This window comes from Podarcis filfolensis, assembly GCF_964270895.1.
Source record: "Podarcis filfolensis genome assembly, chromosome: 12".
Classification (NCBI taxonomy): domain Eukaryota; kingdom Metazoa; phylum Chordata; class Lepidosauria; order Squamata; family Lacertidae; genus Podarcis; species Podarcis filfolensis.
In genome coordinates, this window is record NC_139614.1 from 18723210 (window position 1) to 18741405 (window position 18196).

The 18196-nt window shown below is 40.9% G+C and overlaps 1 protein-coding gene and 1 long non-coding RNA gene across 7 annotated transcripts in view; one reads left to right on the plus strand and one right to left on the minus strand.

Annotated features, from left to right (window-relative positions):
• Positions 1–18196, plus strand: part of ZNF385D (zinc finger protein 385D) — a 589542-nt gene that overhangs the window by 173436 nt on the left and 397910 nt on the right. For all 4 annotated transcript variants that reach the window (XM_083578081.1, XM_083578088.1, XM_083578094.1 and 1 more), the window contains exon 6: positions 13598–13662. The gene's annotated coding sequence lies outside the window, so the exon portion shown is untranslated. The remainder of the gene's footprint in view (positions 1–13597; positions 13663–18196) is intronic.
• On the minus strand, positions 6286–17882 carry LOC310745577. 3 transcript variants are annotated; one of them, XR_014540166.1, is made up of 5 exons: positions 17742–17881; positions 13572–13629; positions 12052–12596; positions 11744–11780; positions 6286–6396 (listed from the first exon to the last, which is right to left on the minus strand). It is a non-coding gene; the product is annotated as an uncharacterized lncRNA (long non-coding RNA). The 3 variants fall into 3 exon arrangements; XR_014540167.1 differs by lacking the exon at positions 13572–13629 and having other exon boundaries at positions 6288–6396; positions 17742–17882; XR_014540168.1 differs by lacking the exons at positions 11744–11780; positions 13572–13629 and having other exon boundaries at positions 6290–6396; positions 17742–17882.

The window sequence follows — 18196 nt, forward strand, 5'->3', positions numbered from 1 at the left end:
ACGTAGCTGAGTCCCCTGTTTAACATTTTTCAGCTGAAGTTTTCTGAGTGTGTCAAGATTCTGGATGGTTCAATAAGAACATAAGAAGAACTGATGATCTAGTCTAGGGTCCCATCCTCACAGTTGCCAACCAGAGCCCTGTGGGAAACCTGCAAGCAGAACCTGAGCACAAAAAAATTCTCCCTCCCTGCAGTTTCCAGCAACTGGTATTCACTGGTATGACTGGTATGACTGTGGAGGCAGAGCAGAGCCATCATGGCTAGTAGCCATGGAGCCAAGCACTGATGTAACCATTTTAAGTTGTGTAAGATTATAATTTGGCAGACCTGATGTGACACACTTTGCATTGAAAGCATACTTTAATTGTCATTAAATAGTATCTTGAGGGTTAATCATGATCACAGAAGAGTTAAAGTTAAATATCTAGATGGTAAAACCACACATTTATTCTTTCCTGCACTAGTTATTCCCAAGTCTTTTAAAAAAGCAAACAAATTGGACCACTGATTCCTATTTATTCAGTATTTTTTAATATGCTTCTTGCTTTTCTAACTTTATGGTCAGTGACCCCCAGCTGTTCACACAACTTTGTAATTAACTTAGCTTAATTGGTTTATGATCCACCTTCCAGTATTGCTCTTAAAGGATTCTTGCAATTGTAATTATATATAAAACTTATGTCTGAAATTCTCCAAGAACTCAAGAACCTTTGGTGTAAATTAAAAGGAACAATAGTGGTTAGCAACTAAATTTACTCAAATACTTTCATTAATAATAGTGATGTCTCTAATGTTTCCTTGCTTTCCAACATTCCCGCCAAATATGAAAAAATGCACTCTCTTTCCTTATAGAACCATTGGCTTACCACTTTACTATTAAATTTGTTTTTTGTGTGTGGTACAGACCCTAGCAATATGATGACACAACCGAACTCTAGTTTCGTTTCCTCCCCCCACCACAGTATAGGTTCATATTTTTATTTTTGTCTGTAGTGCTGATCTGCAGTACATTACACTCACAGCTTATGCACTTTTATCGCTTGGCAAACATTAAAAAATAAAATAAAATAAGAGAGGGCCCCACCTGCCATTGCACCCAAAATATTTTGATTATACGCAATTTTGTCTTAAGGCACGACCCCCAGAATAAGTTGCAGCCTTACTGTAGTATGTAGTGACTTTCTCATAATAGAATAAGTCAGTGGTATAGCATGGGTTGCTGGGGTCCGGGATGGGACAGGTGGTGGGCAGGCTGGTGGGGGTGGACTGGGTAACTGGGGTGGGGGCACATGCATGGAGCCTGTCTGAAGGGTGAACAGAGCCTGCCTCCCAACAGGCTCTTCACCTGCTGCCTCCACCTGCCCACTAGACAAACCCGCCTGCTGCCACACCTCAACTGCTATGGCTCTGTGCCTGTTGTGGGGGTGCCTGATTGTGCCCCCTCAAAAATGTACACCCAGGGCCCTGGCCCCCCACCCTCTGCCTCTGGAACAAGTACCATGTGTATTATGGGACTCAGGCACAAGACTGGTCAGGGAAAAAATCTCACACTCAGTGGTTCCACATGCATTGAGTAATCAGCGAAGGACAATTTGGTCATTTTTGGTTTCTCTCTATTTATCATTTTCAGTCTTAAGTTCAGAGCACCACATTTATGCATTTTTGATGTTTTATTATTATTTTTAGTCCTCGTGAAAATTTGTCAGTGTTCTGGTGCAAATTTCTCCTCATATATACATTTCTGTATGCAATTTTGCCCAATAACACACATTTTGCAAGCAATTTTCTCTAACGTGATGCATTTCATAGGATGCTTTTATTAGCTTATGCATTTTAATGCACACTCCTAATATACACATTTTTGCACCCATTGGTTGGTTGGAGAACCATGTTGCAAAATTCTGAGAAGTGGTCATTTTGAAGGATGGCCATGCTTTCATTCACATATTGTTTGAGAACCTGAGAACTGGGTAGGTTCACATTAAAATCCAGTCCAAATCAAATTTCCTTTCAATCCACGTGACTAACCAAGAAATATTGTATGAATGTGGGTCAATTACTTCCCCAGGGCAATGACCAGGTATGGACAGAAAAAGGTAAATCCCAAATGCAGAAAAACCTGATGTCAAAAAGAAATACAAAAAAACTCCCAAGCAAACCCATAATGAAGTCAAACCTTCAGCTAAGGCTGTATATTTCTAATACATATGTAGGGCATTTCTTGAAAACCCTTTTACATTCTTAAAGTTTTCAAATAATTATCTAGCTGGGGAAAAAATATTAGCTAGTTTGCTGATGCTGAAAATCCGTTTCTAAGTGGCGCACAGCATAATAGACCAGATTTGGCATCTTTAAGAGGATTGAGGACCTTGAAGATAGCTCTTATGACATATTCTTGCCTTACCAAAATGTGGCTCTTGAAGTCTTAATGTCATACATTTCCCCCCTCTAGTGTGACAGTTTTGCTTATTAATCATGTGAATTGTAAATTCCAAACCACCGTTCTGTGGGTTTTGAATTAATGTGCAACTGTTTAAAATAACTGGCATCGCACATAGTACTTATCAATGTTTTTACCTGAAACTTTGCATTTTCAGCTTCACATGTAATACTGACCTTTCTTCTTCTTCCTCCTTCTCCTCTTCTCATTTTCTTTCATTTGACATTGTAGAAACCATCACATCTTCAACTGTTAAAAGTCTGGGAAGGCCCTGTATCTCATTTGTGGAGCTCTGAATATAGAAGATCCCATCCCATTTGCATCTCCACTTAAAATAATCCCAGGTAGGAGGACTGGAAAGACACCAGCTCAAATCCTTGGAGACCTGCTGCCCTTCAAAGTAGATCAGGGTAGCCAATGACATGACGACCCCAGTGTTGCTAAACTACAGTTCCCACCATCAAAGACATACCTAAGGGCTGAAAAAACTGTCCTTCATTGGGGATGCAGGCCTGGGTGGGTTATATACAAGGCAGCTTCATGCATTCAAGCACAATCCCCCAGCGTCTACATTCAAAGTAGGATTTGACATGAGCAGTTGCCCTGCAGTTTCCATGAAATATCTCTCTCCTCCAGATAAACCCCTTCCCCTTTTCAGTATGTACAGTTTAAGCCATTTGGAAACAGCAGCAATGCTTTTGGAAAGTGCTTATTTTTAGAAATGATGAGCAAACTTACAGGAATGGCAAGGAAAAACAAGAGAAGAAAAAGCTTACTACGACATAATTTGTTGTCTTAGTATAAAATCAAATCTAATCTAGGTATAATGGATATAAGTCTATGATCCCCAAACGGAATATATTACTCGACAGTGGCAAAACTCTGGCTTTACTGCCAAGTTGACTGCTGAATCATTTAAAGAATGGCTTAGTGCCCAAGGCTCAATTTCTGTTGTGTGAGGAGTCCTGTCTTCCAAGTTTAAATATTCTTTCTTCTTATTTAAATGTATTCATGTTCTTCCTAATTCTCTCTTTTCTAGATGTCCCAACTGCGACTTCATTAAATTTCTCCTTCCCCTACAGCACTTGCTAGTCTTGACTCTTCATGAGCTCTGATCGAGTACAAAGGTAGCTCATTTAAGTTTCTCCTTTGCTACAATCCCCATGTATCATGTTTCTCTGGGATTATTTTGAAAAGTTTCATTTTAGGGCTTTGATCTACAACTTGGCTGTTGTGGAAATGAGCCAATCCCCGGAAGGGTGTAGTCACTTGCCATACACACCCTGCTGATGTTTTATCTGTTATGGCTATATATTTCTGCCTCTCCTAGTTGCCTTCACAGAAGAAAAACTGGGACAGAAGGAGTGCTTCAGTCCACCCAGCGAGTCTGTCTGCAGCCAAGCTTGCAGTTTGTCTTTCCCCTAAACCACTTTGCTGTTTCTGATTGACTAGCTATTGGTATCAACCATCTTGAGAGCCAGTGTGGTGTAGTGGTTAAGAGCGGTAGACTCATAATCTGGTGAACCAGGTTCGCTTCCCTGCTCCTCCACATGCAGCTGCTGGGTGATTTGGGCCAGTCACACTTCTCTGAAGTCTCTCAGCCCCACTCACCTCACAGAGTGTTTGTTGTGGGGGAGGAAGGGAAAGGAGAATGTTAGCCGCTTTGAGACTCCTTCCGGTAGTGATAAAGCGGGATATCAAATCCAAACTCTCCTCCTCCTCCTCCTCCTCCTTCTTCTTTCACCCCCCACCTTAAAGTATGTCCTGGTTCTGCAAGTCTGCAACAGCCTTGCATTTTTAATTTATTTTATTAATGATACTTAGGTCACATCCACAGGGTACATCTAAAGCACATGGTTCTCCTCAAAGAATCCTGGGAACTGTAGACTGGTACAGGTGCTGGGAATTGTAGCTCTATGAGGGGTAAACTGCAGTTCCTGGGGTTCTTTGTGGGAAGGCATGTTGGTGGTATAAATGTCCTTTAAACCTGCTGCTTATCCACAGAAGAGCTCAGAAATACCTGTGTATGTTATGTGCCATGCAGGAAACAAACCAGTCCCATTTCAGCAGTGGAAATGCATTATGGGCCTTATTTCATGTATCTTATTGTAAGTGTTCAATCTCTTACTTTCTACTCCACTTCCTGCTTGCCTAGTCTTTGCTAGCCATTAATAGATTCATCTGTTTATATCTGAACTCTCTTGGGGCATCTCTAGAGATTCTATGATGATTTCCTTGGATTTGAACCAGCCCTAGTTCTGTGAACTAGATCTGACCCCGATCATCCTAACACACATGGCGACTCCCATCCTGCTAGCGCTGCCTATTGCCAAGGCTTTGTCACAGCCACTCGTCCCATCTTAAAAAGCAACCAGGAAGTATATTACAGAGCCAGATAACTGGGCAGATGAGAAATCTCAGCGAGAAAACTTTGGAGAGGAATGTTGCCGTTCATATATGCGATCTGTAAGATTTAGTTACCATTGATGGATTAACCTGATCAGTGTTCTTAAATCTGACCATAGAAAGGTCACAATTTAATACTTTTCTACATGGTCACGTCAACTCAGTCTCGTCTCAAATAACACTGCTCCTTGGACATTATGGGAATGGTATGTCAGCGAGTCCCCAGAGTCCCCCGTTAACAAAAACAGAATCGTTTTGTAAACATTGGAACTCATCTTTCGGTGGTTTTAAGTTCAGCTGTTTATATACTTTTCTGCAATGCAAAGGATTGTGGATGGCCCTGCTAGTATATGAAAATTGGTTTGAGCCAGAAAAGAATTTCGAATATGAATTGGCTCTCCCCACAACCTTAAGAATGCTGAAAACCGAGCTGAAGCACATTAGCACTGTGAAGTACATTAGACTGGAGGACAGCAAATATATTTACTTATAACAAGGTGCTTAAGGAGGTGTCTGTGGTTCACCTTCCACCCAATTGTATCCTCACAACTAACTTGTGAGGTGAGTTAAGCTAGGAGATAGTGACTGGCCAAAGGTCATCTGATACACTCACACGGCAGGGGTAGACAAGGTGGTACCTCCAGATGTTATTGAACTCCAGCTCCCATCAGCCCCACCCAGTATGGTCATTGGTCATGGATAATAGGAGCTATAGTGTCGTGACATCTGTAGGGCACTAGACAATGCTATGCTGGCATTCTGTGTACTTTGTAATATCAAATACTAGGACAAACAATGGAGAGGATTGGTGCCTTCCTGTTCTGCTTGTGGAAACGCAATACAGTGGTACCTTGGGTTACAGACTCTTCAGGTTACAGACTCCGCTAACCCAGAAGTAGTACCTCAGGTTAAGAACTTTGCTTCAGGATGAAAACAGAAATCGTGCTCTGGCGGCGCACCGGCAGCAGGAGGCCCCATTAGCTAAAGTGGTGCTTCAGGTTAAGAACAGTTTCAGGTTAAGAACGGACCTCCGGAACAAATTAAGTTCTTAACCCGAGGTACCACTGTAGACCATTCTTATGCCTCTCATGCCACCTTGTACTGTAGATGAAAATGGCAGCAAGTAGGCATATATGTTCATCCAGTTGAATGTTGCACTTTGAATGACAATGTTCTTGCACTGATTATAGCTGAGAGGAGTGCCAAAATGAATTTGTAATCCAGCATCTGCACATAAAAGGCCACCTTTCTCTCTCTCCCTTACCCCAGTATGTTTCTTTACCGCTATATGAAACAACAACAAAAGCGGATGCGGGGGGCGGCGGGCGGGGAAGGAGACTCACAATACAAAATAGCATCTAAATAGCTCCAGTCATTTGGTTCTTTCAAAATGACATGAAGAAATGGAATAATCTGTTTGGTTTATGAGGCTTTCACAATGGGAAATTTGCTGCAGTACCTGTCAATTGTGGGAAATGTGGAGAATGTATTTGATGTATCGTGTAACAACTTCATTTGAAATTCTTTGCCTAAACTCTGAAGCAATCAGAGCTGCCAAAGGAAAGAGAAATAACAAAATGGGCATCTAGCAAAACTGTTTAATATAGAACAGCAAATTGTTGCATAGGACAAGGTCAGAATTTGTTGATCAGAATTTGCACAAATGTACCTCTGTGTGCGTACATGTGGAGATCATTGCAGATAATGTGCCCTACATGCATCTGTAGGAGTCACTTTAGGCATATATTTTCTACCTTTTCTCCACAAGAAGAATAATATTTACTGAAGCCATGTGAGGATATCCCGGCTGAATCCTTGTTCAGCTGAGAAATCCAAACCCCCTATACTCTGGTATATGTGTGGACTGGGCAGAGGTGTCGTCCGTCCAATGCTGCTGACCTCCGTGGGCCTACACCTGTGGAGTAATGACAGCATCACCTGCCCCTTCCACCTGCCAAACATGATCTGGAATGGATCCCAGGTGACATAGTGATCTGCCTGCTGTTCCATCTTCTACCCTGCCTGGCAGGACTGTGAATACAGCGGTCTCCTCACTACTCCATTAAGCCTCAATGGGCAGCGACCAAGGTTAGTACTGCACCCTAGGATGAGAACTCTGGTTAGCTTCTGTGTAGATGAAGCACTAATCCACAGTTAGGGCTGAGATTGCATTGGGGGACATATGTGGGCATGGGGAGGAGTAAAGGATCCTGCTTTCTGGAGTTTGCCTCTCTATGTGCAAATTGCAATGCAATCCATATTTGCAGGAAGTCAGCATTCCATTTACACCGGGCAAAGTTTGCAAAGTTAGCATGATCCTTTGTCATTTAAAAATGTAGGTTTCTGGCTCCTGTTCTGTCAATATGTTTGATTTACACTATTGTTCATTCTAAATCAACACCAAATATTGTTTGTTTTTGAAAACATACGTAAAATCATAGGAGCTGGGCAAACAAGAAACCTGCCTATAATTCAGTGTCTAAGACGCAGTGTGTGCCCATTTAACGAACCCTACTCCCGGACAAAAACAAGCATTTGTTTGAGCATTGACACGCAAAATCAATACAGAACTCGTTGAGGCTTCAGTTTGCTTCAGATGTTTCTATGCTTTAGATGTTCTGAGACTATCAGTAGCCACACTATTTCATCTTAGAAATTTCAAAAGATAAAATGGTTTTCTTCACCTTGTGTTACGGCCACATGTTTGATTTTAATAACTTTATCGCACTTTAATGTGCAACCTGCTATGTAGTCATAATCAGAACGTTCACCCCCATAACAGCCCTGAGGGACTATTAATATTGTGTTTTGATGGGTGGGAGATGGGACTAAATTTGACAGAACAATGACCAGAAGTAACCAAAGATTTGTTGCTGCTGGAGGGGGGGCAGGAAATGGCGCTTCCCCATCCAAGCTGTGGTGCATAGTATCCAAGGCCATTTAAGTTAAATTTTTCATTATAGTAAGGTAAAGGTACCCCTGACCGTTAGGTCCTGTCATGAACAGCTCTGGGGTTGCGGTGCTCATCTCACTTTACTGGCCGAGGGAGCCGGCGTTTGTCCACAGACAGTTTTTCCAGGTCATGTGGCCAGCATGACTAAGCCACTTCTGGCGAAACCAGAGCAGTGCACGGAAACACCATTTACTTTCCCGCCGGAGTGGTACCTATTTATCTACTTGCACTTTGACATGCTTTTGAACTGCTAGGTTGGCAGGAGCAGGGACCGATCAATGGGAGCTCACTCTGTAACGGGGATTCGAACCGCCGACCTTCTGATCAGCAAGCCCAAGAGGCTCAGTGGCTTAGACCACAACGCCACCCGCGTCCCTATTCATTATAGTACTAGGGTTTTAATAATGATGATGATAGACAAAAATCTAACCATTTGGTGCCCATTCATGAAAGTGCAAATCAGCGGCCTTACTTTGCCTAATGATAGGGCCGGTTCTACATGGAAATCCTATATATTTTTGTTCAGAAGTAAGCCCTACTATATGAGTCAATGAGTCATATTACAGGACAGGGTGCATAGGATTATAAGGTGCTAGTAATAATGATCTCCGGACATCAGGACACACATACCTTATTCTCTGGCAGTGGTGTGGGTAGTTTTAGACTTTGAGCATAATAGTCTTTTGGGGACACACAAACACCTTTAGATGACCATGCACTTTACTTCATTCATTTCAAAATGTCACAAGCAGGCCCTGCTGCTTATTCTGCAGAGTGAGGCATTGGGACTTCTGCATCTGAGTCCTGCCCTGATACCACCACTGCTCTCTGGATCATGTTGTTAGCTTGCCAGAGGGAAGGGCTGCTGGCCTTTTCTTCATTGAAGCCAGCTATACCTACACCATTTAAAGCACTTTACCATCATGGCTCCCTACATTTCCCTTCTGTTTTGGTTTTGGTGTGTTCCAGATCATGGGGCTTTGGGGAATTGCAATGGCTGATCAGATAGCTAGGATGGCACTGGGACAGATGGACATTCTGCATACTGGTGTATTTTTCATTAACTAAACATTTTTATTTTATATATTGCTGTGACTTTTAATACATATTCCGCCCTGAGAGTCTGGTGAAGAGACGGAATGGCAATGTTTTAAGTAAGTAAGAAAGGCAGAGTGGTGACATTGACTATTTCTCAGGCTGAACAGGCAATGCTATGAGATGCAACAAATCCTCTATTTGTTTGTCCTCAGTTTTTTTTTTATTTCTTTCTTTCTCATTTATGGAATCATCTGTCAAGAATGCAGAAGGTGACAGTGAAATGCATAGTTCAGTGTTAACAGCAACAGCTTTTCTTTCCTCTGACAAAGGCAACTGCTTAAATAGGTCATGGAATAAAAATAGTATTGAAAAGCAATGCATGGGGATCGGATATTGTTTCTTGCTCCAGTGGTGTAAATCTAGAGTAACCCAAGTTTTGCAAAAGTAGCTTGAACAATATGGCAATACAATCCTACACATGCCTACTACTCAGGAGGAAGTCCCACAGAGTTTAATGGTGTTTAAGCCCAGAAAACGGTACAGGATCAGAATCTAATTTTATTATTTAGGATGCAACACTATACTCATGTAGCTGGGAGGGTGTCCCATGGAACTCAATAATTCTGAGTAGACATGTTGAAGTGTAGGTGGGTTCCCATGAGGCAAGACACAGTGATAACAACAAGAACCTTTATTGAACTAACAGAACTGGACATCAGGGGCAAAGCAACTGCTTATATACATTTCTGAAGGCCTGGGCCACCCACTCCCAACGTGATTGGCTGCCTAAACTTCCAAGCTGCGAATCATAACTCAGAGTTTAAGGGCCAATGGCAGAGGCCTAAATCCTGAAATGTTCTGTGACTGGATGTCATGTATCGAATTAGAACACTGGAGAATCCTTAGTCCAGACTCAGGCAAACACAGACCACTGAATACATAACACATGTATAGGATTGCCCTGCACGTTAGTTAATTTAAAAAGTTTGCTTATTTATCTTAAATCTTTAAATGAAGAATTTCAAAGTAATGGAACTGAAAACAGCAGAAGAGATAACACCTTAAACATCAGTTTAAAAACAACAAAAATAGCAGCATCACGTTAGGAAAGAATCATCTTAAAATGATTGGGTGTGTGTGGATTCTTGGACTGGTACTTTAAAAATATCAGATTAGTGCTGTTTGGTAATATTGGGGGGTCTTGCTCATTTTGCTATGTGGGGCCCTGGACTTCTGCCCTGCCCTGAGTACAACCAGAACTTTCCATTACTGGTCATGCAGTGGTTTGCAGTTGAAAATATTGACATCCATAGCCAAGTGGGACCTCTTTGTGCATAATTCATTGTGAGGTCAAAGCCAGTAAATGGCACTGTGAAATCTGATTATTAATGTATTAGCAAAATCTAGTTAAAAAAGCCATTTGATTTCTGCTTCTGCCAGCAATTGAGTGATTACTTATATGGAACATTTGTAGAAATGAGGATTTATTTTAGCAAGCTGAAGTATCTGTAGTGTAAAAGTGTGTGTGTGTAAGACACAGAGAGGAGACTCCTCTGGAAATAAGCAATTCATGCAGAAAGCTTATACTAGAAAAATGTCTTCCAAATCCAATTCTTCTTTTCAAAGTATCATTGCCAGAAGGTTGCCTCTGAAATCCTTCTAGCTTTTTATTCACTTCCATTCTTTTCATATTTACTCAGTGCAGATCACTGTGACATTTTTATTTAGCTGCATGATCGTCCTGAACCTTTGATCATTTTATTTGCGGTGACCTCTGTGCTGACTGCCTTGGGTAATTTGTGCCATCAGTGGTTTTGATTAGTTCAACTCTGGTGAGTCTTATGTCTTGATCTTCCCCAGGGATCTGAAGAAGAGCTCTGGAGCTAGCTCCCATCGAGAGTGAAAGTGTGTGTGTGTATGCTAGTGGTTTTGTTTTGTTTCATAGTCACTACAGTGAGATTAATGTTGTACCAAACTCTGAGCCAAGAGGAAACTCCAGTGCCTACTCCAATACTAACATTGGCAAAATGAGACAGAAAACTCAGTCTTAGCTGTGTCTTCATCTCATATTAGCTAATGACTATTAACTGGTAGCTCTTTCATCTTAAGATGGGATCGTTTGAGACTTGCTTATCCTTGAAATCAACACTGACTAGATTTTCAGCATCTTAGCCCGGAACACCCTTTACACACCAATGTTCTTTCCTGAAATGCTGGCCTTCCCTATTTATTTTGATTGAATGGGAGGAAAAGCTTGTGCAGGAGAAGCTTCATTAAAGCGAATGGGGAAGTTGGTCCATGCTAGGGAGTGTTTATAACAAATTTATTCTCTGAAATGCTGGCTAGGACTAGAGCATCCTGAATAACTGCATGCTGAACCATGTGCTAGGATGACAGGGGGCACTCAGGGAAGAACAAGAGGAGGACTTGGCTAGAATGACTTGATATACAGGGGCCAGATCAAAAAGAGGACAAGACTCCTGCTCTATGAATGTTATGTAAAGGAGGCAATTGTTATGTAAACTTCACCTGCTGAATTTCTTCTTCTACCTGATTAGAGCCTTTACTCCTTTTTTTGTCTGGCCATCCTATTGAGCTAACAAACAGCCAGTGCTGGCCCTGATAATAGGCAGGGTGTGGAAGTGGCCTCAGGGAGAGGATGCTGGGTGCTCTGGGGAAGCAGTACTGGTACCACCTACCCTTACTATTCCTCATGAGTCCTCAACTATGGCTTGTATGACTAGTGGGGATTCTCTGCTCTACACATCTATCGGAGGAATAGCAGTCCTGTCCTGTTTTGTATCTGGCTACGTTTTTCGGAGCACAATCAATCAATCAATAGCTAGCAGTATACATCACTTGAATCCAAAATCATGATGAAGACTTTACATTTATTCATTTATTTACCTTATCAGTTGGATGTCACCCGATAGTTTCCAAGAAACTTAAAGACAAATAAAGGCAGATAAGTAATAACACAGGGGAAGGGATCATATATTGCATTAACACTTCATATCACATGCAAGAAAACAAAAACAACACACCAGCCCCATAAACCATAACAAACAACATTAGCAATGTAGTCAAACGATAAATGAAGCAATACTCCGACCCACTAGTTAGCAGATAAATGAAACCTCAGTCACCTCCCTAGACCAAAAGCCATAAACTTCAAAACCTAAACCACCCCTTCCCCAGTAATCTCTCCAGCCCACCTGACAGTCTGTCATCAGGCCAGCTGCTGCAGATCAGTTGTGGTGGGGTCCAGAAGTCTTCCTCCAAGCATCTCTCCTCTCTCTTCAGCGGGAGCAATAGAAAAGCATAGCAGGGAGATGGTGTCAGAAGTTTTACCTGCTTTGCAGTTGTCCCAGCTATTGCTCATCTCTTGCTGCTGGTGGGAGTGCAGGAAGCAGGGGTCCTTCCACTAGGTGTCAAGACCAGCTGTATCTGGCTTCTTCACTATGCAAGTTTCAGTGAGTGCTGAAAACACACCTATTTACCCTGGCCTTTGACATCTCAGATGCGTGTTTTCAGGGCCCACCCTCTTCCTTTTTTAACTGTTGTTTAATTCTTAATTTTTGAGTAATTGTAACCTGCTCTGGGACCTGCTGGCAAAGGGCAGGTAGGAAATTTCAAAGTAGTTGTAGTAATAATAATAATACAATGAAGCGAAAAATGTGTTCTACCCAACCTTCTGCCCTGACAGTGCTTCGGGTGTGGTGACGACTCCACTTCTCTGTTCCATCATTCTTCATCTGACCTGTTACCAAGAACAGAACTGTTACTTTTTTTGAAGGGTGCCTGTCACATCCCATTATTATCAGGGCTTCCTGAGATCCAAGTGCAGTGCCTGTCATTTGCTGTCACCAAACTCATCTATAACTTCTTCCGTGCATTCAAAGGACACAGTGTCCTTTAAAAGAAAGAAAGAAAAATAAGTAAATCCAACAGTTTATTTAATGTACCCTGAGTTAATTGCTACGTATTCACTTTGCAGCATTGAAACAAAACCTAAGGGGCATAACATGTTAATAAAATGTTGAATTCAGAGTTAGTCATATTTAGAGTCAATAAAAGCAATAGTCATGACTTAAGCTCCACTGGTTTCAGTTGATCTACTCTAATCATCTGGAGCCAACCCAAATGTAGGGTCCTGAGTATCTTATTACTTAAGATTTTCTCTGGTTTTGATTCCTTTTCTATGTGAGATACTTTAGTCAAGAAAAAGAAAAGGAAAGTAATCCATGTTGTTTCCTTTGAATTACTTGATGATGAATGGGCCTATAACTTTTTAGTCTGTTATACAGTTTATCATACTGCTGTGACAGAGCTACAAAAATGACACGAGATAAAATATAATATAAAATATATAAAGTATAGCTAGTTTTACTTTGTACAGATCTATAAGCTTCCGCAAAACAAGTAATAAATAGAAATAACAAAATAAATTGCCTTTGAAGTCTGCATGAGACAGTTCCTTTCAGTCAGCCTCAAGTGAAGAAAGAAATGAACATTTTATGTGAGAAGGTGAATCTATAATGTCAAAAAAATAAAAAGCAACAGGTTGGTGGTAGTGCCACATTAGAGAACCGTGACCTTCTAATGTACAAAATGCTCCCTGTTTCTCTGGCTGCCTTATGTATAAAATGGTCTGTGAATATGTTTGTGTACTTGTTGTGTCTGTCCTGCAAGATTTGTGTCTGTCTTTAGGCATTCTTCTAGTAAAACTGCTTACATTTTATGCTTGTGGTTTTCTCATAGATTTAGTTTCATTGTCTCTCTGGAGATGGTCCCTGAAGTAAAAGAGAGGGAGAAGAATCTTTGCGGTAAGAAATCTAATATTTATTAGTCTCCTGCTGAAAGCAAGAAATACAAAAATATATGCTTAGAGAAATAACTGATGTGCGTTTTAAACTGATGTTCACATTTTTAAAAGATTCGTGGAACAGGGGGTTACCTGTATAGGACAATTTTTGACAACACTCTGCTATTAATAAAACAGGTGCCACATCTTTCAGAACCCTGTTTTAGCCAGGGAGAAATTTTCACTGAATCCTGCCATGTTTATTTTTACCAGATGTAGCTGCCCACAAGGCCTGTTGAAAGCATGCGTCTTATTTTTATAAAAGGCTTTTTTAATGGATCAGAGGGTGGGGTGTTTTGTACTTATTGTTTGCTCTAGAAATAGTGTTCTCCTGTATTTACTGGCATTTAGGTTTCTGGCATCTGTGTCGGTTGAGGAGCTAGCTAACTATGGCAATATATCATGTCAAACTAGGCTAGTTATATAACTGTTAAAATGCTAGTTTTAAAAAAGATGCCCTGGAAAATGTTTTTCTACATTAGAGTTGCATCTCTTTGTATTAGAAATAAGCCAGTGTAGGGTTGTTGATGGGGTGTTGAACAGAACTGGAAAGACTGTAGTTCAAATCCCTGCTCAACCATGACGTTCACTGGGTGACCTTGGGCAAGTCACAAACTCTCAGCTATTCTCTCTCAGGGTTGATGAGGTGGTAAAAGGAGGGTGGGAGGCATCATATTTGCAGCCTTGAGCTCCTTAGGAAAGGGCAAGCTAATTATTGCAATAAATAATGTTTTCCCATCACTACTCTGCTATCTGTAAGCAGACAAACTCCGCTATGTATGGGTTTTCCTTGCTGCCAACATTCTCTTTTAGGAGTGAGGGGTTTGGCTATCCTTGGTTTGATTCTAATCAATAGGGAAGTTTTAGCCGATGAGTTCAAAGTAGTGGGAACTTTGTGGGGACTGTGTCCATGAAATGTTGGACTTTTTGGACTGGAATAATGGGCTGGAGTTCTGGATCTTATTGAAAACGAAAGGTCAGCACAGTCAAATATGTGCCTTGAATTTCAGGACAGCTGGAGCTCAGAGAAAAGCTAAGTAGGATTTGATGGCTAGATACCCTAATGGGAATAGAAGCCCAAAATGGCTGATTTCCTGGAGGCAGAATCACAAATAATCCCAATGAGATAAAAGAAAAAAAAGAGGGAGACATCTAAAATGACAGTGATGTTACACAAAAACGCAGAGTGATGAGCAGAAAACAAAAAAGGACATATATAATACATGGAAGAAAGGAGAGGACACCAAGGACAAGTTCAGACGGGGAGCCAATACTTGTAGAGGCAGCACCAGGAAAGCTAAAGCTTAGAACAAGCTGAGGTTGGTAAGGGATTTTGCAAGTTACAAGAAGGGCTTTTCTTCTATGTTCAAAGCAAGAGGAAGGAACAGTAGGCTTAATGTGGAGTATGGATGGTGAAATGTTAACTGTTGACAAGGAAGAGGCACCACAGGTCAACTCCTATTATGCATCAGTCTTCTCCCAAAACATGATTTGTGTGCAGCTTTTCAAATGTAGTATGACTGGGGAGGAGTCAGGATTGCAGTTCTAGGTTGATAGCGAGGTGGTAAGGAATACCTAGCTACCTGAATGAGTCTGAAACTTTGGGGTCAGGTGAATTGCATCGTAGGGAACTAAAGTACTTTCAGAACCATAATATTTGCAGAAATCCTGGGAAAGGGTTGAGGTGCCACCACAAGACTGAAAATGATGGCAAGACTGAAACTATGCAAATTTTCCAGTCTTCAGAAGAGGGAGAAAAGAGGAAACAAAATTATGGGCAATCTAGCTTTGATTCCAGGAAAGATGCTAGAACTGATGATAATGGAAGCAGTTTGAAATAATCTTGATAACGATGCAGTTATTAGTAGAAACTATCATGGATGTGTCCAGAATAAATTTCTGCCAGACTCAATTTATCATTTTTAAATTAGAGGACTATGAGAATATTATTGACATAATTTGTCTTACATTTGACAAACTTACCCTGCTACACTTTGGTGAGCAAAATTGTTAAATGTGAGCTAGCTGATAATTCTGACAGATCCTGTCACAGCTAGTTGAAAAATCATACCAAAAAATCTAGTTCATATTCCAATGCAGATGTAAGGAAGAGATTATGTTTTTGATTCCATTTTCAATTAAATATGATTTATTATTATATATGGGCCACAAACAAGGGTTAAACATCAACATGATTTAGGTTATCAAAGTAAACCACACTTTTGTCCACAAATCATATTTAAATCTAACCACAGTTCATCTGGGTTAGACATAATGATAAACCGTGGTTAGTTAAAATTTGAAATGAAAGCTTCCAGTCTCTTCCGTGTAGTTGCACTGGAAAAGGAAAGCAGTTCACAAGGCCCAAGCTTGTGTACATAACACTACACCACTGCTCATGTAGCACTGTATTATATAGTTCTCAAATCTCATTAGTTCTATTGGTTGTTCTATATTTGAGTACAGTATTCACTTTGAAGTCACACTTCAGTCACCTCTTGTAATACAGAACAGCTGATGAATCTATAACAAGTCTTTTGTAGAAGATACTCCTTTGAATCTAAGGGATGTGAATGCTCAACTGTGAACACCTTTCTTGTTTTTTCTTTTCGCTTGTTGACATACATTTCTCTTTCCTTTCTGTGAGATTCTGTGGGGTCTTTTCCTCCTTTTTACAGAGATGAAGCTACATTAGGAAACACGAGAACTTTTCTCCTTCAAGTTTGGTTATTTATAACCAGTTTAGCTCTATAATTAAGCTTGCATTTAATTGCTGTAATTGTGCCATCCTTGTTTAAAGACAAATGGGTTTCTCTGGGCTAGCGTATGTGCTGATATTTTTATTCTATTGAATTCCTTTAAAAGGCTATCTAGGGAGCTTCTGAAAACCTTGAAATAAATACAAGTCCCACACGAGTCTAGAATCCAAAAGAGGACACACACACCTTGGAGAAAGCTGCACACATTTTCCAACTTTTGTGTGCTATTTTCATTGTGCCCCCCCCCCCCCAGTGCTGAAGAAGCAAGCCACTGATTTATTAATAAATTGCTTCTCTCTTTGGAAGTGGAAATTGCAAAAGTGGACAAAGAATAGAGAGCTCTGGTTAAGCAGATGGTTCTCTTCTATACAGTGGTACCTTGGGTTACATACGCTTCAGGTTACACACTCCGCTAACCCAGAAATAGTGCTTCAGGTTAAGAACTTTGCTTCAGGATAAGAACAGAAATTGGGCTCTAGCCGCGCGGCAGCAGCAGGAAGCCCCACTAGCTAAAGTGGTGCTTCAGGTTAAGAACAGTTTCAGGTTAAGAACAGACCTCCGGAACAAATTAAATACTTAACCTGAGGTACCACTGTACATGCATTTCTATTTTTTCAGTCCTGACCCCATTGTATGACATTTGAGAAAAATAAGTTAGGGTTTTTTAAATCATTAAGAATGCTGGGAATTGTAGCTCTGTGAGAGGTCCATTACAATTTTCATAATTCAGGGGCGGGGGGAGCCATGACTGTTAAAGTAATATAAATGTGTTTTCCGTGTATGGTGTAGATATTACCTTAGTCTTCAGGAAGATTCCCTCAAATTGATTCCCCTTTTCGTTTCCCTCTCTCTTTTATTCTCCAGAGTTCATAGCCTTTATCACTTGCTACAGTTCCAAACATGTTGCCCTTGGGAGCTGAACTGAAATCATATGAAAGAAGTAAGGCTTCTGTTTTCATAGTGTGGCTGTGGCTTGGTTGAAATTTATGTAAAACTCAGCCACGGTCATATAGAAGATTTATGAAGCCCTTTGATAAGCAATTCAGCACATGTTCAAATATCTAAAAATAGACACCATTGCATATTACATAAAGGAGCAATATAGTTGACACCTCATGTATAACACTACCTCTTGTTATTTACCTTCAGTTTCTGAAAATGGCAAAAAGTGGGTTTTTTTATTGAATCAACTGTGAAGTCAGGTTATGCGGCAATTTTTCATTGTTTTTCAAAATGTTCTCTATTTTTAAAAAAAGTTTCTCCAGTTTGAAAGGTTGCTAACCTTGTCTGCTAGAATATTCAAGAATAACTGTCAGCACTGTTGTGGGGAAGATGTACCCCTTATGCACACCGCCAACAATATACTCTTGGTGAGAAGTCTAGTTGATCTCAGTGACATCAGAGGTGCCATCTTACGAGGGCGATGGGGGGGCAATGTCATGACGTCACAATGTCCTGACATCACACACGAGATGTCAGGACGTGTGGAGGAGCCAGGGGCAGAGCTGAATGTGTCGGCCATGCAGTCTCAACCCTTTGTCCCTCCAGAGGTTTCTGCACTACAGCTCGCATCAACCTTGACCATTGCAACATCTGGAGGGTCAAAGGTTGCCCTGCCCTGCCCTATATGAATCCTTTGAAATGTGTAGCGCCTCAGTCAGCCGTTCTGAAAGGGACTGTGGCTTGCCATGGTATGATTCTTATTAACTTTCTTTAGGAGTGAGGAAGGTATTTTCA